This window comes from Coenobita brevimanus, chromosome 66 (genome assembly GCF_032717465.1).
Source record: "Coenobita brevimanus isolate Jiangsu-jjx chromosome 66, ASM3271746v2, whole genome shotgun sequence".
NCBI lineage: Eukaryota > Metazoa > Arthropoda > Malacostraca > Decapoda > Coenobitidae > Coenobita > Coenobita brevimanus.
In genome coordinates, this window is record NC_137019.1 from 28,842,973 (window position 1) to 28,866,220 (window position 23,248).

Genomic DNA, 23,248 nt, shown 5'->3' on the forward strand with positions numbered 1-23,248 from the left:
TCCCGCCAAGCACATTTGCCAAGCTCCACCTTCACGGCGATCACCTGTTCGATCCCAACGGCCACATCGTCCTAGACCCTACCACCGCACACGACACTATGCTGCACCTTCACGCCAACAATGGCATCCATCTTGGGACTAAGAAACTCTTACAAGTCTTCAGTGATATGTACTGGACAGCTAACCCATCCACCATTGCCAAAAACATCATCCAATCCTGCCGTGCCTGCGCTTTGAGGAAAGACATCACTCAAACACCCGGCCCTTCAGGAAAACTAACAGCACAGAAACCGTGGCAATTACTTTCCCTTGACGTCGTCGGCCCCCTCACACCCAAACCAGGATACAAATACATTATCATGTTCGTGGATGTGTACTCGAAATTCATCATCGCATGTCCCGCCAAAGATCACAACGCTGTATCAGTTGCCGATGCCCTGACCCGCCATGTCTTCCCTTATTTTGGCATTCCCCAAGCCCTGCACTCGGATAATGCCCCAGAATTCACTTGCAAAGTCTGGGAAGAACTGGGGAAAATATTCGGTTATCACATCTCCCACTCATCCTACTGGCCCCAAGGTAACAGCATCTGCGAGAGGAGCCATCGCTCCCTCATGAATCAGGTCCGGACACGCATCATGCAAACAGGGAAATACGATTGGCCCCCCCATGTCAAAATTGTTCAATGGGGCCTCAACACATGCCCACGAGATGACGGCATAACCCCCCACGAGCGAGTTTTCGGGGAAACCCCGCTCCTCCTACCCCTCTGCCACCACCTTCACCCGCCCACCCCGCCCTCTACCACTGACCCCCTTCACCACCTCCAAGCCCAACAAGACCTTACACCCGACATCAACCACTCCAACCCCTACAAACCTGGCCAGTCCGTCGTCGTGGCACACCTACCCGCCCCCACCAAGACCTCTCCCCGGTTCGATGGTCCCTTCAAAATAGTCCGAGTCCCTAACCCCTACCAAGTGATCATTGACCAACAAGGACAGCAACGCACGTATCGCAATCGCCACGTGCGACCTTTTCACCCCTCCAACAATGACCACCCTCACACCCGCGCGCCCCGCACCTCTTCCCGTGCACCTGTCCCCTCCACATCTTCTAAAAATTACCCCCCATACTCCTACTCTTACTCCTTCTCACCCCTACCCTCCACCTCACCCACGACCACGCCGCCTCCCACAACACCCACTCCCGACACACCACCCTCCAAAACCAACCCTAACACCCAACCCCCCCCCCTTAATGACGACCATCCTACCTCTACACCACCTCCACCGCCTACATCACCACCCCCGCCCGATGCCACCACGTCCCCACAACCCACCACTCGCTCCCCTCCCACCTGTCCACCCACCACCTCCCACACCACACCACACTCCAGCCCACCACATACAAGCACCACCCGCCCAACCTCACCCCCTCTACCCCGTGACCATTCTCATTATACGCACCACACCGCACCCCCACCCGCCTCCCCCCTCAATGGCAGCACGCCCTCACCACCACCACGTGCCCAACCACCCTCACCACCCACACCCACCCACACCCACCCTCACTACCACCACCACCAGGTCAGGACGCCTTTCACGCCCACCCTCCAGATACACACCAACACTGCCGCCCACCGCCCACACACCCCACCATCCACCACCACAAACCACCCACACCCCGAACACCTCCCCCATAACCCTCCCTCTCCACCAAGCACGATGGAATCCTCCCAAATCCCATTTCCCCAAAGTACAACGCTACTCCCACCGACCCATTCCCCATTAAAGCCCCAATCTCCCGTCACTCACCAGCATTCAGCTTTTACCTCCCCACCAGGCACCATTCCCCGAGATGAGGATCACCAGAGTCCATTGGCTACCCCACGACTGTCCACATGTCAGGATCTGGGAGACACACCACCTTCTCCGCCTCTTACGCCGGACCGACCACCCATCCTCCCTCCGGCTCGCTCTCAACCCCCACCGAGAGCCAAACCCTGTCACCTTCCACTGGACCAGCCTCCTACAACATCTCACCCCGGCCCACCAGACATCCACCACCACAACATACCACCTCCAGCCACGGGGTAGTGACTTCTTTACCACTGAGGGTGGTAAAATACTGGGGAATTCTGAGTATTTATGGGGAATATTTACGGAATTCGAGTGTGACTGGCCCATAATATACTAATATTAAGTCTTGAAGACAAAATCTCTCCTGAAAATATGAAAAGGATTGTCAGCTGATTTCTGTTGCCATATTTTATATCAACAGTTTTCACTGGCTATCGAGGTTTGCCATTTCGAACTCCCGACCAATCATAATCCGCCTACTGTGAACACGCTCTTAAAGAACTTATTACCAACATCAAGAGCAGAAACCACGCAGTAAGTTCATGCATCTGAGTGTTAATAATGTTAGGTTTAACGTATTTTTCTCCATTTATGTCACACATACGAGACTAGGAGTGGAAGAAAGTTATGTGCATTAAATAATGGTCATAGGAATTAAAGAAATCATTAAATGACGGCCATACCACGTTGAGTACACCGCTTCCCATCCGATCAGCGAAGTTAAGCAACGTTGGGTCTGGTTAGTACTTGGATGGGTGACTGCTTGGGAACACCAGATGCTGTTGGCATCCCTACGTGTCAAGTGGGGTTGGTGGAGGATTAGTGCCCCTCCCTGTAAAACTAACTCTAAGCCCTTGGCCACCCCGTGTGGGATACATGGCGTCTGGCAATGAATGAATGAAACAATTACTTTTTAAGGCAATAATGAAACAAAAGGACTAGCCTATCAATACCTGCAGATACTGACTTATTTATTGTATTCATTATATTTTATGAACTAAGCAAATGTATAAATTTATAATAAATTAAGTTTAACCAGACCACTGAGTCCAAACAGGACTCGCATAGGGTTGATCTGAAAACCACAATGTAATGTTGGATGTTTTTAGCGCGACCTCTCACCCTAAAGACACCAGCGACTGAGCGGGGTCCTCTTTCTAGACCGGAAGTAGAACACTCACAAAGGAACGGGGCATAAAAACTCGGCAGGACACCTTAACACATCTATTGCCTTAATTCAATCTCCTTACAATGTACATACAAAAATATACTGAATATGGAAGGGACAAAAGGATAGGGCGATTGATTCTGGTACAATGTGTACAGAGACAAGGTGACTGATGACTGAGTCAGTATACAGGTTCACTATAATACACACGTATAATCGGTCACACGTGCACGGTAGTGATGTCAGGGTTAGTGCACAATTTCCATTCAATATACACGTCAAGAAACACTACATATTGTAATGCTAGGTGAAAAAGGCCCGACTCCTCGGTCCTAAAACGCCTAACGTGTAGCGGGGTCCTCTTTCGTGACCGGAGCTTAGTGCAATGAAAGAGAGGCAGGACACAAAAACTCTAGGCAATAACCCTTTGCACGTATATTCCCACAGTCAGACACAGGACAAAATACAGATATTACAACACGAATAGTGACACAGAAATAAAACCTTACTTAGGATATTAGTATCTCACAGGATACTGACTTAACCACTACGGTTGCCAATACAGAAAGTCTAGTGAACAGGTGTACAGGGAACACGGGTGCGCGTGAGAGCGCAGGAGGGGGAGTTCACACGGGGGGGGGGAGGGGAAGGACTCGTGACGAGCCGGAACAGTTATAGTAATATTGGGAAAGGATACGTCTTTCTAATTCACTCTTAGTATCACTTGATAGAAAAAGGGTTTTGGCATTTGATCTATCTCTCGTTTATATTACGTTAGTTATGGGGAGGGGATGTTATAGAGAGGGAGGGAATAGCGGGACACTGGATATTTGCGGTAATACAAAGGGACGGATAATATTCTCACTTTTCTATGGTTTTCTGACAACGAAGGACATATGTATATTTTCACTACAGAGACTTCCTCAGGGGAAGAGTTCTTACTGGTTTCTTACGAGGGCGTCACTTATGAGTCAGAGTTCTCGGGACTCACTGTTCTCATCCTAACTCACTCTTCCGTGATTTCACTCGCCCTGCTACTGAACATACATTTAGTCTATATCACTGTAGCCTGTTTTCTAGGGCAACGTCACACTTAATATAATTTCCGTCACTAGTCTTGGGGCAATACCACACTTGACATATATTCACTCGTGTCGTGGGGGCGGCGGGGAGACATGCTGGCATCTATTTGGCCGGGCTAGGGGCACCGCCAGGGAAAGGCGTGCCGAGAGGGCACGGGACGGCTCGCAGAGGCGTCTTCTCTCGTCTAAGGCTGCATGTGGCGCAAGGGCCCGTAGTCTCCAGGCTGGGATTAGGGGTGTGGGCCTCAGGGCTGGGGCCAAACAGGTCTAGGAGTCTCTGGCTCCTGTCTCGGCCAGACGTGGAGGTCCGTCGCCGTCTCTTGGGCGTGGAGAGGTTGCGCCCGGGAGTCCTGGGGAGGGCCTGGGGAAGCTGAGGTCTGCGGTCCCCAAAATCAAGGGGCGCCGTCGGGTGGGGGCTGCGGCACCGTCTTGTACTGGGGCCCGACAGGTGAGTCTTCTCCAGGGCCAGGCGTAGGGACCGGAGGCCAGGGGAGGCCATTACGCCTTGCGGGTCCCTCTGGTGCTGGGGAGGCGGGCGTCTGTCTCACGCAGGGGTGATGGCACCTCTGTCTGGCCGTAGGGCCTGGCAATAGGCTGTGGCTGTGTGGGGGAGTCAGCGCATCTCTGGTCATCTCTCCAGAGGCCGTGGGCCCGTCTTTTCTGTAGGAGAGGGGAGCAGCAATCGGCCGTCTCAGGGGCAGCGCCTTTGGAGCAGGAATCGACCGTCTCCTTCAGCAGGAGGGGTGAGCAGCAATCGGCCGTCTCAGGGGCAGCACCTCTAGAGCGGCAATCGACTGTCTCCTTCGGCAGGAGGAGTGAGCGGCAATCGGCTGTCTCGGGGGCAGCACCTCCAGAGTGGCAATCGGCCGTCTCCTTCGGCAGGAGGAGTGAGCGGCAATTGGCCATCTCAGGGGCAGCGCCTCTAGAGCGGCAATCAGCCGTCTCCTTCGGCAGGAGGGTTGAGCGGCAATTGGCCGTCTCGGTGGGAACGCCTCCAGAGCGGCAATCAGCCGTCTCCATCGGCAGGAGGGTGGAGCAGCAATTGGCCGTCTCCTGGGGCAGAAGAAATGAGTGGCAATTGGCCGTCTTGGCAGAAACACCTTCAGTGCGACCCTTGGCCGACTGACGAAGGCGGGAGTGGCAATCGGCCGTCTCCAGAGGGGCGCTATCGGAAACTGAAATATCAGTTCCACCCCAGTCTGATTCAGCAGTCCTGCTTTCCGAAGGTAGTGTCCTCCGTCTGCTACGGTAGCGGTGCGACAGCTGAGTGTGATAAGGGCGCACGGTCCGGGCTGGCTTATGCCATTGTCGTATTGTGTCCCCTAGTGTGGGTGTGGCTACTCCGGGTAGGGGTGTCGGTGTGTTTCTGGGGGCACTGCACTGTTTCTTTCTCATTGTGTTTCTGGGGGCACTACGTTGTTCTTCCGTGTTTCTGGGGGCACTACGTTGTTCTTCCGTGTTTCTGGGGGCACTACGTTGTTCTTCCGTGTTTCTGGGGGCACTATGTTGTTCTTCTCTCACATCGTCTCCAAGGGCACTGATTTGCAAGCCACGCATTTCACATATGTATAGAGCTGGGTGACACAGTAACTGATACTAGCATACATATCACATGGGCACGGTGTCTATGCCTGAGTCGGGGCGCGAGGGAATGTCACTTAGCCGCACCGACACTGATCACACGTACTGTCTTTAATAGATTAGTCTCAGTCCGCACACTAGTACATTACCCCGGTTCCGAAGGGCTTGGGCATAATCACAGTACCTTGGAAAAGCTAGAATAGGAACCTTAGAGTAATATTTCTGTCTCACTGTTCACATCACTGATTGTCGCTTGCACCAAGTCTTTAACACGACTCTGGGAGTTGTAGGTGTCGTCACTGGATTCCTACGGCCTGGGATTAGTTGAGGTGGCACCTGGGCGGAGAAGAAGGCCTGTCAGGAGAGCTCTCCTGAAGGAGGCACAGTATAGCTCTCGGGGGCATCACAACCCGGGCGCGTGTTTGGTCTGGGGTGCAGGGAGTCCCTTCCTTGTGTGGGCCTCGACCTGATAGATGGCCCTCAGGACTGGGGCTGAACAAGGCCAGGAGTCGGGCCTGCCACCTCTGGCTACGGGCAGAGGGCTGACGGTGAGAAGGGCTGGAGTGGCCCTGCCCTAGGGTCTGGAGCCGGGCCTTAGGAGACCTGGGACTGCGGTCACCTTTAGGTGGGGGCTCCTCATCCGTGGGGCGTCCATCAGGAACAGCCATCGTCCAGGGGCCGGCTGTAGGGCGTGCACCTCGCCTCCAGCGATAGAACCTCGCCACCAGTCCTGAAACGGCTGCACCTCCGGGGAACTGCACCTGTGGGGAGAGAGAGAAGGGCATCCTGCGTAGCCCAGAGGTGTAGGGTGGGCCGCGCAAGGGACCTTCCCCTCCGGGAGAACCCACAGAGCTGTGAATGAAGGGCGTACAGTGGCTGTCCCTTCCGCGACGCGTACAGTGGCCATCATCGCAGTCCCACAGTTCTTTGGGGTAGCAGCAGAAGGACATACAGTGGCTGATCCTTCCCCAGTACGTACAGTGGCTGATACCGCGGCGCTGCTCCCGAAGGAGGAAGAGGCAGATGAGGGATGTACAGTGGCCAATCCCTCCCCGGTACGTACAGTGGCTAATACCTCGACTCTGCCTGCCCGATGGGAAGTAGCTGAGGGATGTACAGTGGCCGATCCCTCCCCGGTACATACAGTGGCCGATACCATGGTGCTACTCCTGTAGAAGGAGGAGGAGGTGGATGAGGGACGTACAGTGGCCGATCCCTCCCTGGTACTGACAGTGGCTGATACCGCAGTTCCACCTCTCCTGCCTTCTCCTGCTGGTGAGCGCTCAATAGCTGCCTCACCAGCTACAGGGCTACTCCTGTAGGACGAAAAAGTGAGTGAGTGACGTACAGTGGCCAATCCCTCCCCGGTACGTACAGAGGCCGATACCGTGGTCTCACTTCTCCTTTGCCAGTCGGTGGGCGCTCAATAGCTAACCCACTGAGGTGGTCTCCAGAGGTGGCTGGAACTGAAGAACATACAATGGCCGATCCTTCCCCGGTACGTACAGTGACCAATACCGCTGTGCTACAGGGGGAAACAGCTGAGGAATGTACAGTGGCCGATCCCTCCCCGGTACATACAGTGGCTGGTGCCCATGCTTGGAAAAGGGAGCGAAAGCGTTGAATTTTCAGTCCTAAATGAGAAAACTGCACGTCCTCAAAGGCTAGACTCTGCCACGGGAGAATAAAGTGGAGGGTCAGATCCGATTAGCAATAAGGAAGTTGAGTCGCAACTTCCAGCTCCCACACCACGAGCATGGCTAAAGATAGAATCGTAATGCAGTTCAGAACGAAGAACAAGTCTAATTATTACGAATACAGATACAAAGTAAAAATAAATATGTTTACAAATGGGGGGAAACATATTTTTTCCGTAATAACATGTTCATGTTTCTCTGTCATTTTACATTCATCTTTATCATTTTACCTTGTTATTATCGCAATATATATTGTTGTCTCGTAAACAGGGTGGTTGTGTGTGTTTTGCTCTGTCTGGGTCGAGGTAATGGGTGTAACTATGTGATTTTAGGCATGGCCATGATCGAAAAAATTGTACATCCACTCGTCACGACAGCAGGTGGTGAACTGACAGATGATATGTGAGAGGATGAAGTCAAGGTCAGTCTCATGTCCCAGATTTTCGTTCACTTCCCGAAGGTTTTCACAGTTTTCTACAAGTTGCACTGCATCAAATGATCCAAACCATTACAGCAAACCTGAGCAAATACATAAAGATACCAAGACAGAAATGTATTTTTCACTTATTATCATGTCTTTTTTGGACGTGCCTGTGTTACATCATAATCCTATATAGATGGTTGTATGTGTTTTGCAAGACAGGACAAAGATATGTTCTGCCTGGTCGAGATAATGGGTGTAGTTGTGCTTGTTCAGGCATGGCCAGGAGCAATAAAATTGGAAATCCACTCATCACAGCATCAGGCTCTGAAGTGCTTGATGAGGTGTATGGAAGCGTAGTGTAGGTCAGTGTGAAGACGTTCAGAATGTTCGTTCACTTCCCAAAAATTTTTGCAGTTTTTTATAGGCCGCGCTCAAACGACACCGGCAGCCATTTATCGGCTAAACGTCATTCGACGCAGGAGGCCACGAAGGGGCTAAACTTGTCTCTCCATTGGGCTCGTCCGATCACAACCTTATCACCTTAACCTGTCCTATCGCTCCGGTACGGCCTGTGGACCCTCCAAAGAAACATTGTCTGTGGCACTTTGGAGCTGCAGATTGGGAGGCCTTCAGACAGTACTTCTTTGATTTTCCCTGGAATGATTATTGCTTCCATGGCCGGGAGCCATCTGAGTGTCCTTTGCGCATTAAGGAGGTTATTCTCTCGGGTATGGAAGCATACATTCCTTTCTCATATCCTTTGACTAATGCAAAAACGCCTTGGTTTAATCACGCTTGTTCTATTGCTGTCCGCAACAAGGAGAGGACCTATAAAAGGTACCAGAGCCAACCCACCTCTGAATCACATCTTTTATACGTTTCTGCCCGGAATCGTGCTAAGTCTGTTCTTCGCTCTAGTAAAAATAATTTCATCCGTACTAAATGCTCTCAACTCTCTAGCTCGAATTCTTCACGCTCCTTCTGGCACCTTGCCTGAAACGTTTCTAACAACTTTACCTCATCATCCTTCCCTCTTCTTTTCTACTCTTATGGCTTTGTAGCTATTTCTTCTACTGATAAAGCAGATCTCTTCGCACAGACTTTCTCCTCCAATTCCACCTTAGACGATTCCGGTGCTTTTCCTCAATCACTTCCCCCCTGACTTCCTCATGGCTGACATTAAAATTTCTTCAGCTGATGTATTTTCTGCCATCACTGGCCTCAATACTAATAAGGCATATGGGCCTGATGGAGTCCCTCCTGTTGTTCTCAAGAACTGTGCTTCTGTGCTTACACCCTGCCTAGGCAAACTCTTTTGCCTTTGTCTATCAACTTGTACCTTTCCTTCTTGCTGGAAGTTTGCTTTCATTCAGCCAGTCCCAAAGAAGGGTGACCCTTCCCAACCCTCTAACTATCTTTCAACTGCTTTAACATCCTGTATCTCAACAGTTTTCGAGTCAATTCTTAATAGAAAAATTTTAAAGCATCTTTCCTATCACAACCTTCTTTCTGATCGTCAGTATGGGTTCCGTCAGGGACGCTCTACTGGCGATCTCACCTACCTTTCAGACTCTTGGTCGTTCTCCTTTCGGGACTTTGGAGAAAGCTTTGTCATTGCACTTGACATCTCAAAGGCTTTCGATTGAGTCTGGCATAAATCTTTAATTTCCAAACTGCCCTCTTACGGTTTCTATCTTTCTATCTGTGCCTTCATCTCTAGCTTCCTTTCTGGTCGTTCTATAGCCGCTGTTGTAGACGGCCATTGTTCTTCTCCTAGATCTATTAACAGTGGTGTTCCTCAGGGCTCTGTCCTATCACCAACTCTCTTCCCTTTATTCTTCAATGACATTCTAATCTGTACATCTAACCGTATCCACTTATATGCTGATGACTCCACCCTTCACCTTTCCATTCGGTTCCCACAACGTCCATCCCACCACGTCCATCCCACCAGTTACTTCAGCAAACATGGGATGAGGCTATGGCACACCTATGTCTGACTTGGCTTGTGTATCTGCCTGGGGTAAAAATAATCTGGTTGTTTTAATGTATCAAGGACTCAGTTTTTACACCCATCAACCTGACAAAATCTTCCACAGGTATACCCACTAATGTTTAATAATATTCAGCTTAATCCTGCATCATCCTTAAACATGCTTGGGGTTTTATTTACTCAGGACTTGTCTTGGAAAGATATTACATCTCTTGTAAAATCTGCTTCCAAGAGATTAGGTGTGCTAAGCCGACTCCACTCCTTCTTTACCCCTGCACAATTGTTGACTCTATACAGGGGTTTTATCCGCCCCTGTGTGGAGTACAACTCTCATGTGTGAGGAGGCTCCCCACATACAGCTCTTCTCAATAGGGTGGAGTCAAAGGCTTTTCGTCTTATTAATTCTCCTCCTCTTACTGACCCCCTAAACCTCTGTCTCTTCACTGCACTGTTGCATCTTTATCTCTTTTCTATCGCTACTTCAATGGTCACTGCTCCTCTGAACTGTCTGCATGCATTCCTCCACCTCTACGACAGGCACGTAGCACCCATCTAGCAGCAAATTCTCATCCCTTTTCTGTCCAGCTCTCTAATGCAAGAGTTAACCGTTACTCCCAGTCCTTCATTTATGCAACAGGTCAACTCTGGAACTGTCTCCCTCTGTCTGTATTCCTGCTTCGTATGATCTCCAGTCTTTCAAATCCAGTGTGTCGAGGCATCTCAAAATGATCGGATCTTGAATTTGGCTCTCTCGTATTTTGTTTTTCTCTTGGAAGGCACAGTTTTGCGGGCTCACGGCCTTTGGTTCCTTCTTCCTCACATAAAAAAAAAAAAAATGAGGCAGTGATGTGTCCCTCGCTGTGGTAAAAAGCCGTACAGTCGGGGCGAGAGCTCGTCCTGCTGCCTAAACAGGAGTCTTGTAAGGAGGATGCGTTCCAGTACTTTACTGAAGCAGGTGAGGGAAACGGGTCGGAATTTACCAGTGCCAGGTTTAAGAATAGGCACTATCGTACTGTGGGTCCAGGCTTGTGGCACGTATCCCAGACAGATGCAAAGGTTGAACAGCTGGAGAAGGGGATTACCAGGAACTTTCAGGAGGACACGGAGCACAGAAAAAGTGATGCCATCATCACCTGGAGCCATTACCCTACCCCTGGTGAAGGCCTGTCGCAATTCATTGTCAGTTATAGCCACACCATCCTCATCATCTGTCCTCAGTAATGAGACGGAGTGCACGAAAGTTTTTCTGGGTGGAGAGCACGTCCTGTATGTATGCGGGACAGGCGGAAGCCCATGACTGTGCAGACCAGGCTTCTACGAGATCCTGTGTGTACTGTGCTGGACTGTGGTGGAGGACACTCAGGGGCTTCTTCTTGACAACATTGTTGATAAGGCGCCACATGGAACTGATAGTCGTTTGATGGTTGATGCTATCGGTAAGTTTATGCCACGAATCAGTATAAACGCAGTGCTGGAGAGCAACTAGATCATCCCTCGACAATTGATGCCGATGGAGACTCTCGAGGGAAGGTCGTCTTTGAAAGGCAAAACCATCTTCCATCGCCTTCCTTTCTGCCTGAACGATGCGATTATCTAGTGTCCAGGTGTGGGGATCATGATGGTGCGTAATGTGTGGCCTAGTGACATAATGGGTGTAGAAGTCATGCGTGGGGCTGACAAGTGATGAATACAACTTTTCCGGACAATGAAGGCCGAACATGGGAAGAAGGATGGTCATATAGGAGATGTATGTACAGTAGGGCAGTACTTGGGTGGGATTGCAATGCGAGTGCATCGGTGTACAAGAGAAGGTGTAGCAGGGAGGGAATAATGAGGGGCGAGAGCAGTGCGATCAGAGAAGAATGCAGGGATAGATGAACACCTGACCCAGGACGCCACGAGGCCGGATGTAACGACGTGATCTAGTGTGCCTCCTCGAGAGTGTGTGGCCCCACCGGTGTCCCAGCGGGTGAGCTGATTACAACGAATATACTCAAGAAGTATAGTCCCATTATGGTTAATGGTGGCAGAAAGGTCCCCCGAAGCAGGGTGTCGGGCATTATAATCCCCCATGTATATCTTGCCACGGATGGTGGGAGCTGGGAGAGCAGCTGTATTCAACCTGCCTGGCGCAGAGTACATGTTGCACAACCGAACTGTGCCGCTTCCAATGGTGGCCTCAAGAAGCTGGAAGGTTGTCTCATTGTCTACAGAGCTTTGGAGGAAACGGTGCTGGATGGAGGAGAGGACATACGTGACAAGTCCATTCCTAACTCGATGGATGTAAGAAACATAACCACCAAGAGTGGGTGCCTCTACCCCGAGTAGCGCACGACCAACAAAGGATTCCCGAATGAAAATGATATCCGGATGGCGACTGTATACATATCCTTTGAGTGCAGTAAGTTTAGACCGGTTAGTAACAGGCGTTCCAAGAGATGACATGCAGTTGTGCCATGTTACCGAACTTTGCCATAATGTTTGCGAGGGCCAGATGAGGAAGTGGTGGTGGCATGAGAAGTGCTACGCGGCGTGCCACGAGGGGAAGACTCCCTCGGGGGAGCATTCAGTCATCCAATGGGAGTGACAATGGAGTCCAGCTTCTCCGTAAGGGTGGTGACAGTCATAATGATGACTTGTTGTGATTCAACCAGTGAATTTAATGTTGTCTCAAGTGTGGTTTGCTTGCTAACCAAGCCATCAATGCGGGCTTCTATTGCATCAAAACGTGCTGTAAGTGAGCTAATCAGAGTCCTGAGAGTGGCAACAGCATCGCGAAGTTCAGTGACTGCAGCTGAGTCCAAGCCGACAGTGGAGGCAGGGGGAGCGGCAGCGCGGAGTGGTGATGGTGACGCTAGTGGAGTCCCACCCTTGGCAATGCAGGCAGGGTTAGCCCGGAGTCTAGTGCAGCCATGCCTTCTTGGTGACATCAGGGACATTTCCAGTGCAAGGTATCTGGAGGTGGTGGGTTGGGTTGCATCGAGGCTGTATCAGAAGCAGGTGGAGGGGGTCGGTGAGGTCATGTCCGAGAGTCGTGTTGGCCAGAGCACCATGCGCACTGTTCTGGTGCAGAGCAATACCAGGAGATGTGACCAATGCCCCAGCATCGAAAGCACCACGGTTGCTCATGCTCCATCCTGTGAAACTCACAAGATGGGAGGCAGGGAAGGAAGCTGAAGGTGAAGGCTCCAGGTGATTACCAGCCGGTTGATAGGAGTGCCATTCTGGTGGAAACGTCGGGCTGAGTAGATAGCTGGCAGCTCCCTGGCCAAGTTGGGATCAATGCAGACAGGATAACATGTAAGGAGGTAAGTAGGAAATTTGCAGGGCCTCTCAGGTGAGTCTTGAATTTCCAAAGAAAGGGATAGGAACTCTCCTTTAGTTACACTATCTACAATGTCCCTGCGACATTTGGAGATGTTGACAAAACGGGAAGTGATTGCAGACATATTGACCTCTGCTTGGGTGCGGTCAAGGTGAAAAGCATGTTGACCTCAGACAACCATCGAAGTTTGATGACCACAGTTGGGTTGTCCTTGAATAAAGCTTGATGTAGTCAGCCTTGGGTGCGAATGCCGGAGGCTTAGAGGCAGGAAGCAACGGCGAAACTTGGGGGGATTGAACAAGCTGCGCGAGGCGAGGAGTGTTGGATCCAAGGGCAGTTGCCCTCTGCAGAGGATCAGAAGTCTCCTGCTGCTTGGAGGATTTGGTAGCAGAGGATGAAGGCTCACTGTTGCTGTCCGAGATGTTATGCATGGGGCGCTTGGCAGAGGAAGATGCCTGGCCTATGAGGTGAGGTGCAGCAGGTACAGATAGTGCTGGTTCCGTAGCTACTTTCCCAGCTAGCAAGACATTGCAATTACTTTGTGGTAGCTGTGGCCAGTCACTCTGAGTCATTTCATCCTTGTCACTCAGCACCAGGTCAGCTTCAAGGTCCTCAAGGGTGGCAGGGCCCGAATACTCCATGCTGCACACCTAGGCAGGTAGCAGGGTGAGCGGGACATCAGCTTCACCAGCATGACAGAACAGACCAATGGTAGCAGGGGAAGTGGAGTGACGCATCCATGATGTCACACAGGTCGTACTGCGCATGCGCAGAAATGAGAAAACCCGACCAGTGGGGGCCCCGTCTGCCATACTGAATTTCCCCCCAAACTACAGGCCAAGTCCAAACACCAGACAAACACAACCAACGGTGAAGTAAACACTAGACCTTTATGTTGCTCCCTGCAATGACAGAAGGGTGTTGGAAGGCAAGGACCAGCGGAAAAACCAGGAATATGAGCTGAACACAGCAATGATTTGTTTATGTCCGGCCCTTCGGTGGCACCTACCATGGATTTCGGGACAATTCGCCATCACAACAATAACAAGAAAATTTGCAGTCATTAATGAAGACAGCTATGGGTGATGCTAGAATAATTCAGAGGCAACTACAGCGAGGAAGAAACAAGTTAATTATTGACTAAAGGTGCAACTAATAATATCCAAAGCGTATGCTATTGAACATAGACTCTGATGGATCCCCTTGAAATATAGTTATTAAAGTATTGATTAATTAATAATAAGCATACTGTATTTATAGAATGATGGGGGATCGTTCAGGGTGCAAACTGTCCTGACGGGGAATCGTCCATGCTTTGATGGGGAATTGTTTGACGGTGAATTGACGACGGCGAATTGTCTTGGAACCCTAGTGTGCACCTCATGCACCACCCGACACACCATCTTCCTCACCACTCTCATCACCAGCACTTTCGACACTTTCACTAGCTAATGCACTCACTTCGTTCATAAACCCTTCAAAGTCAATTTCTGACACCTCAGACATCGCATCATCCTCTTGATCCTCCCCAGGAAATGGCTCATCGACAAGTCTCCATTTTCCATCACTGGTGGTTGGCGCTTCTTGGGGTGGCAATGTCCCGTGCTCGGGGTAACCCTGGATTTGGGCCACTCTTCATTGCCATCTTGCCTCTTATGAGTTCAATTCGCGTCACAATTAAAAAGTACACTAAAATTCAATAAAAAATAGGTCCTTGCGTACCATGAGGTTCGCATACTGTAAGCTGGCATGTTATGCGTGCCTACTGTATTATGTACAGTACTGACTTTGTTCATTTTACATATTTCTAGTTTTGCACAAGCATTTCAGCAACATTAGAGTGTTCTCATGGTGAAAAGATGGGTGTAAAACCTTTCTTTCCATTCACGCAAATTCCATCCTGCAAAGCATTAATCGCAAGTCATATAAAATTTTAGCCGCTGCGATTCAGCTTATATACACAAAGGAGCACATTTATCTGGCTAGGGTAAAAGAATAGCATCTCTTGCATTTCTATTAACATACACAACACCACCCAGACTACAAAAATAAATCCATACTTAAAAAAAAAAAAAAAAAAAAAAAAAAAAAAAACTGCCATATTATGAAGTGATTTTGTCTGTAATAATTATCTAGTCATTTCAAATCATTTCAGCAACAGTGAACTATTAGGAGGATAAAAATATGGATATTTCTTAGTGTGAGGTTTTGATGCTCCTCTGCTTACTTTTCACCAGCGTGTACACCTTCACTTTGTGAAACAGACAAGTTTTCGGTTCTAGACAAACATGGTAAGTGCAATCTGCCATGTACTTAGAAGCTTACGGTATATTTACTGTGTGTTTTAATTTACTTTATCAGCTGCACTGATTAGGCAGTAATAACTTTAATTCTTTGCTGCTGGAAGGAAACAGCCGCTAAATTGGCAATGACATCTGTATTCATGCTGCAGACAATGCTCCAATCCATCACACAAGACTTTACCGGTAACAGCGATAACAGTTGTCAAGATATTTACCGACATGGCCACTGGAGATCCAAATCACCCTCTTCAGGAATGTTGTGAAGGAATACTATTCATGGTGTAAATGGGTGGTACCTGTTAGATAAGTAAACTGCACTGAAACTGCCTAGAAGTGGCGAACAGCTACCACTGTTTACATCATTCCCGAGCTGTGCTCTACTCATTCAAGTGGAAAGTGTTTAATGTATGCCGTACAGTATCAGTTGTATGAGTTAATATTGGTATTATGGTCATGAATGTTTAATATTTGACCTCTTCATTATTAGTTTTCTGAAAGAACAATGTCATTGAGTGCTCTGAACTTGAAGAATATAGAAGTACCTTCTGGAGGGTGCAATGAAATACCAAATGGGTGGTCATTTACCAAAATGGCACTTTTAAATAGTAAATATTATAGTTTTTATCACTATATAGGTTTACACACACCTAATTCTCTTAAATCTGGTCAAATATCTGTTTAACTGTTCATTAAAAAAATCAGGATTCAGAATGAAAACACACTACAGTTAGCGGAAGTGCTTCTGCTTATGCTCAACAGCTCGCCTTGGCAGATTTCTGCTTTGTATAAATTTTTATTTATCAGGCAAATTAATTTATTTGCACTGTAAATCAATACTTGTGCAAAACAGAAGTCTGTCAAGGCGAGTTGACGATCTTAAGGAGAAATACCCACTAACTTTAGCACGTTTTCACTCTGAAACCTAATTTTCTATCAATAGTTAAATTAAGCACAGTTTTTTTTGAGGAATAATTTCCCAAGTGTACTTTTGCCTGTGCTCTTACACATTGGGATGAAACACCAGCTATTATTCCTCTTGTCACTGGACATTCTTGGAGGTCACAAATGCCACCTCAGCGTGAGTAGAGACGTCACGACCAATCAGAGGCCGTTTCATAGTCATGTGATTTTTCAGCTACTTTACCTTTTATTTTTTCGTGTATTTGCAATTTTTTTTTTTTTTTTTTTTTTTTTTGAAAAAATGGTTGACATTGTAATTTTCTTAATATTTTTTACCTACACAAATATCCTATTTTAAAAACATTTTGACCAGAAACTCACCTATTTCTGTGCTTCACCATGAAGCACAGGATGGGTTTAGGAAGCTAAAAATTACATTGCCAGGTGTGCTAGATGGTTCTCTTTAAGTTGATTAAAAAAAAAAAAAAAAAAAAGATTTTCAAATTGTGAAAAAAATGGTCCCAGTGCCGGCTAGGAGGGGAAAGTAACGCCTATATTCTTAAACTTTTCCTTCCCTTTTAGATGCATGGGAAGGTCATCCTTCACTAAACTGGTATTCTTTACAAAATTCTTCTCTTATTGAGCTGCTTGAAGGGCTAGGTCTTTCCTTCGAGCAGCTGAAATTATTGGAACTTGATGGAATCATTTCACCCGACTCTTCAAAAAGCCCTTCGCAATTTTTGTGCATTCTTTTGTAGTTTACTGTCTTAAATATATTTAAAATATCAATGAAAGGTACCATACAATTTTATTAATACGATTTACAATGACAATGATTTTCTAAAGTGCTATTTGTGTCTCTTTACAAGTGTTACCCATGTCGGCTGACATATTTAGCCAGACATAAACAGAGCAGATGACATACTACCTCCAATATTCATCCAGTCTTGTATGCTCTGACACCAACAAATCTTATACATTACAGGCAGGGTCACAAAAGGATTTTTTTTTTCAAGAAATATTTTGCTAGTTAATTTGCCTGGACAAGGAAAATCTGCCATCAAGGTCACATGAGTGGTTCGGCTCATGTCTTCCAGCAGGAAGAAAACAAGTAAGTGCTGCCATGCGAGTACATGAGACGGACATTAACAAGTGATTCTTACATTTACAAATAACATTAGAGATAATGATATTCCTCGAATATAATTTTTATTATGAAAATATTGTGCCATGAGGAGTGAACACCACTGCAGTGTTGGCCAGAATGGCATTTATAACTAAATACAAACCAACAGTACGGATGTGGTGGCGACCTTCCACATCTCACATGTGTTGTGCTTTCATTATCCAGCATGAGATACGCGTGTTTTGATGTATTTGTTGACAAATCTAAAACTCCACCATAACAAATATCAGCAGGATGGGTCATTTTAGCTTAACATAGCTACCAACCTAAACATTTTCCCTTCCCTTCCAAGGGAATCTGTTTGAATATCAATGGAAGTAAAAACTCTTTTGATGGGAAGGGAAAGTTTAGGGAAGCGATTATTTTTAAGAATGCGGCTATAAATTTCCAAAGGAACGGCCATGGAGGGGTTCATGGATGTTGGGTTTCTCAGCAAACAGATTAGCACATTCACCACACTTGAAACTCTACTCCCGAATGAACGAACAGTGTTTGGTGAGACAACTATTCTGAACAAACATCTTACTACATTCATCATCTGGAAAATTTTCACTCTTGAATGAATTAATAAGTGTCAGAAAGACGGCATGTCTGTGCAAACTATGTACCACATTCATGACACTACAATTTCTTCACATCTCAATGATTTAGTAGGTTTTGTGTGAGCTCACCTTTCCGAACAAACAGGTTACCACCTTCATCACACTAGAGATTCTTCACTCCTGAATGAACTAAGAGATGCTCAGTTAGAAGTTTTCTTAGCAACAGTTTACCACATTTATCAAACTAAAAATTCTTCAATCCTGAATGAATTAATAGGTGTTGGGTAAGAACACATTTCTGAGCAAACAGTTTACTACAATGATCACATCTGAAAATTTTCACTTCTGAATCAGTTAATGATATGGTCTTTATGAACAAAGAGTTTACCACATTCCTAGCACTTAAAATTCTTCACTCCAAAAGGAATTAACAGGTGTTTCGTGAAAGAACTTTTCTGAGCAAACTTTTAATCATATTCATCTCACTTAAAATTCTTCACTCCTGAGTGAATTAACAGGTGTTTGGTGAGAGAAATTTTCCTAGCAAACAATTTCCCACATTCATCACACTTGAAATTCTTCACTCCTGAATGAATTAACAGGTGTTTGTTGAGACACTCTTTCTGAGCAAACAGTTTACCACACTCATCACACCTGAAATTCTTCACTCCTGAATGAATTAATAGATGTCGAATGAGACAACGTTTCTGAGCAAACGGTTTACCACATTCATTACACTTGAAATTCTTCACTCCTGCATGAACTACTAGGTGTTGGGTGAGTTGGCTTTTCTGTGTAAAGAGTTTACCACAATCCTCACACTTAAAATTCTTCACTCCTGAATGAACTAATAGATGCTGAATGAGACAACGTTTCTGAGCAAACAGTTTACCACATTCATCACACTTAAAATTCTTCACTCCTGCATGAACTACTAGGTGCTGGGTGAGTTGACTTTTCAGAGTAAAGAGTTTACCACATTCCTCACACTTAAAATTCTTCACTCCTGAATGAACTAATAGGTGTTGGTTGAGACAATGTTTCTGAGAAAACAGTTTACCGCATTCCTCACACTTAAAATTCTTCACTCCTGCATGAACTACTAGGTGTTGGATGAGCTGACTTTTCTGAGTAAAGAGTTTACCACATTCCTCACATTTAAAATTCCTCTCTCCTGAATGAATTAATAGATGTTTGGTGAGAACATCTTTCCGAGCAAACAATTTACCACATGTATCACACTTAAAATGCTTCACTGCTGCATGAACTACTAGGTGTTGGGTGAGTTGACTTTTGTGAGTAAAGAGTTTACCACATTCCTCACACTTAAAATTCCGAACTCTGGAATGAATTAACAGGTGTTTGGTGAGAATGCCTTTCCGTGCAAATAGTTTACCACATGCATCACACTTGAAATTCTTCATTCCTGAATGAACTATAGCATGTTGAAGAATATTTTTCTTAAAGGGAAATGCCTTACCACACTCTAAACTGTTGAACTGCTTAACTTCAGCTGAAAGGGACACTGTGTCCTGGATATCCTCATTCTCACTAAACAGCACTTCTTCACCCACCTCACACTCTAACTTTACATCTGGTTCTTCCTTTACTACCTCCATTATTTCATCACTCACCTCACACTCTAACTTTACATATCGATCTTCATTGACCATCTCCATTATTTTATTACTTACCTTACACTCTAACTTTACATCTGGTTCTTGCTTTAACACCTCCATTATCTTATCAATGACCTCATGCTCTACAAATGGTTTTTCCTTTACCAGCTTTATTATATTATCACTCACTTTACACTCTGATATTACATCTGGTTCTTTCTTCACCATCTCTATTATATCATTCCATCTACCTCTCTCAATTTCCATCATACTTCAGTTACATGACCTTAGTGTTAATTTTACTGTCTGCCACCAGTATGATAACTATACTGTATCAATGCTCAGTCATTAAGATTCAGCAGTAACTGTCAAAAATTCATCACCATTACTGGATAATAATTGTATATACATAAAAATGATACAATTTCTACAGATTATGACTCCTTTACAATACTGCTGACACAATAAATTATTAACACACATGAATGCTTCTGAACCGTAACTTTAAATATACAGGGCATCACTGCTCAGTCAAGCTGTCCATTCAGACTGAAATTACCACTGTCTTCCTTATTTCAATAGCTGTTACCTATTGTCTCTGCAGCAACAGATAGTGTAAATGCCACACCAGGTAAATGATCCAAGATCAGCCCCTGTATGAGGGTGGGAGGGAAGTTGTTGGCCAAGGTACCTCTTGTTGGAAGCGCAAACACAATATAAGACATGCCCCCACTTCTGTGTCGTCCAGGTCATCTATTAATCAAGCAGCACCCTGATGACGACACTGTTTATGACTGCATCACTGCTATGACTTCAGCTGTGAAAATGGAACAATAGCTGCCATTAAATCAGTCTCCATGAAAGTAATAACACTATTCATTGAACCATTCTTTTGCATGCAGTTTGTTTTTTCTATGTGACAAAAAATATATATGTTTAGAATCATTTTTACGGTTAATTTGCACAGCAATAAAAAAACCAGAAATGTACATAAAACCAGCTACATAAAAAAAAATACAGTGAAAGCTTGATTATCCAGGTTCGGATATCCAGGTTTCGGTATATCTGGGCTGTGACCGAATGGTTCAGTGGTACAATAATATAGAATTATCCATACAATAGCTCCGGTTTAAACAGGAAGCAACTGGTTGCTAGCGAGAGCGAGACACGGGTAAACAACTGTGAGGCTGCCCCCCCTGCCCCCACCCACACCTCCTGCTCACAACTAAATTACAAGGGTGGTAAGGTGGAGTTTGGTGAGGCGGCTGATAACCTAACCTACCCTAAACTTGCTTAACTATCTAATAATTTAACTTACCCTAACCTAACCTGCGTTCCAGTTGGAAAACTGGGAAACGAAATCCACTTTTTAGTACGTTGAGTAAGTTTCTTCCATTATGCTGGAAACAATTGTAAGTACGGCTTAAAGAACGTGTTGATAATAAACGAGGAAATCATTCAGTAAGAGAAAGTAATTTACCACCTTCAAAATAGGAAAATACAGAAAACAAATTTCTTTAGGTTGTATGCTTAGATGAAAATTTATGGGTGTCACATTTTTACGGGATGAAATGGAACAAAAATGTTTGCAAATCAGAAAAAATTACTCTTAGTTAGCATTTTGTCCCACATTCTTCGTTCGATATCGCTCTTCTCAACACATTTCGGACCAGCTGAGCACACAGTTGTTTCTGCTCCTTAAAGTTAACTGTACATTTACTGCTCTTACTTTTGTTCTTTCTTATGTGTATCTGAAAGAGAGCTTGACACAAACAATAATGTATTCCATTAAACCCTTCATAGCTGCCTGCCTTGAACAACACTTTTCTGTATCGGTGTCAGTGACGTTGAGTTGGGGCGACCTATAAAAAAGTGTGAACAATTATGGGGAGGGAACACAGGTCACTGGTATGTTTACATGACCCTACTCCACCATCCCAAGCAGTCAAGCGTTCACTTCATTCTATATGTTTTCGCCAATGTACACATGCTTATGTTACTTGCGTCATAATTTTGACTAAGGCGTCTGGCAATAGATAGACAGATTCTTTCAGCAAGAGAAGGTAATTTACGACCCTCAAAATAGTCAGAAAAATACAAATGACAAACCAGAGGACTATGAACTGATTTAGTAAAGTCTTAAGGCTGTATGCTTACACAAAAAATTATGGGTTTCATAATTTTAGGAGACGAAATGGAACAAAAATGTTTGCTAATCAGAAAAAAAAAATTATTCCTTCGTCCCACATGTTCTCGTAGGTTAGCATTCAGTTCCACATTCTTCGTTTGGTATCGCTCTTCCCAATATATTTCGGACCGGATGAGCACAGTTATTTCTGCTCCTTAAAGATGGTGTACATTTACTGCTCATTCTTTTGTTTGTTCTTATGTGTATGTGTGAAAGAGAGAGGACTGATACAAACAATAATGTATTCCATTATCGCTTTCATAGCTGCAAGCCTTGAACAATGCTTTACTGTACTGGTGTCAGTGACACTGAATTAGGGCGAGCTATAAAAAACTGCAAGCAATTATGGGAAGGGAACGAAAGTCATTGGTGTGTTAACGTGACCCTACTCTACCATCCCAAGTAGTCAGGCATTCACAGTTCACTTCAACCTGGATGTTTCACCAATGTTTACATGCTATTGTAGCAAGCATCCTAATTTTATTAATTATTTCACCTATCATAGCAAATCACAGGACGGGTTTTAAAAAAAAAAAAAAAAAAAAGCCAGGTGTGCCAGAAGAGTCTTTTCACGTATGTAAGAAAAAGAAATTGATTTTAGAACTTTGTTTAAATGGTCCCGAGGCCGACCATGGGAGTACACAAATTTCTGAACTCCATGCCATTCAGGGGGCTAAACATACGCTTTACTTTAAGCAGTAAAAGCACCTTACCAAATCAGTTCTTCCTGAAAATCTGTTATATTTCTCTGATTGCAGTAAGACCTCAATATATAATTGGGGGCCAAGCCAGTCCGAAAAATGCGAAATTCCGATAGAAGCGACATCCACGGCCGTATTCTTAAACATTTCCTTCCCTTGTAGAGGCATGGGAAGGATATCTTTAGCCAAATTGGTATTCTTAAAAAAATCCTTCCCTTCCTGGGCCGCGCGAAGGGAAGGATTTTTCCTCTGGGCAGCAGAAATTATTGAAACTTGAAGGAATTCCTTGACCCTTCTCTTCAAAAATTCCTTCATAAATTTTGTGCTTTCTGTTGTGGTTCATTGTCTTATATATATTTAAAATGTTGACAGAAGTTACTGTATAATTTTACTGATGCAGTTTACAACGCTATATTAATGTTTAAGCGCTATTTGTCTCTCTTTAAAAGTGTTACCCAAGTCGGCTGAGACAATAAGCCAGACATAAACAGACCAGACGATGTACTACCTCTGATATTCATCCAGTCTTTTATGATCTGACACTGACAAATCTTATACAATATGGCCAGGGTCAAACGAGGATTCATTTCAAGAAACATTTTGGTTGTTAATTTGCCGGAAAAAGGAAAATCTGCCATCAAGGTCACACGTGTGGTTCGGCTCATGTCTTCCAGCTG

The 23,248-nt window shown here is 45.7% G+C and overlaps 1 non-coding gene and 1 pseudogene across 1 annotated transcript; one reads left to right on the forward strand and one right to left on the reverse strand.

The window, feature by feature from the left end:
* The first annotated feature begins 2,531 nt into the window (after positions 1 to 2,531).
* LOC145405406 (5S ribosomal RNA) lies at positions 2,532 to 2,650 on the forward strand. The gene has a single exon (XR_013898358.1). It is a non-coding gene; the product is annotated as a 5S ribosomal RNA (ribosomal RNA).
* A 15,510-nt stretch (positions 2,651 to 18,160) lies between these two features.
* On the reverse strand, positions 18,161 to 19,940 carry LOC145405324 (uncharacterized; annotated as a pseudogene).
* Positions 19,941 to 23,248: the final 3,308 nt, after the last annotated feature.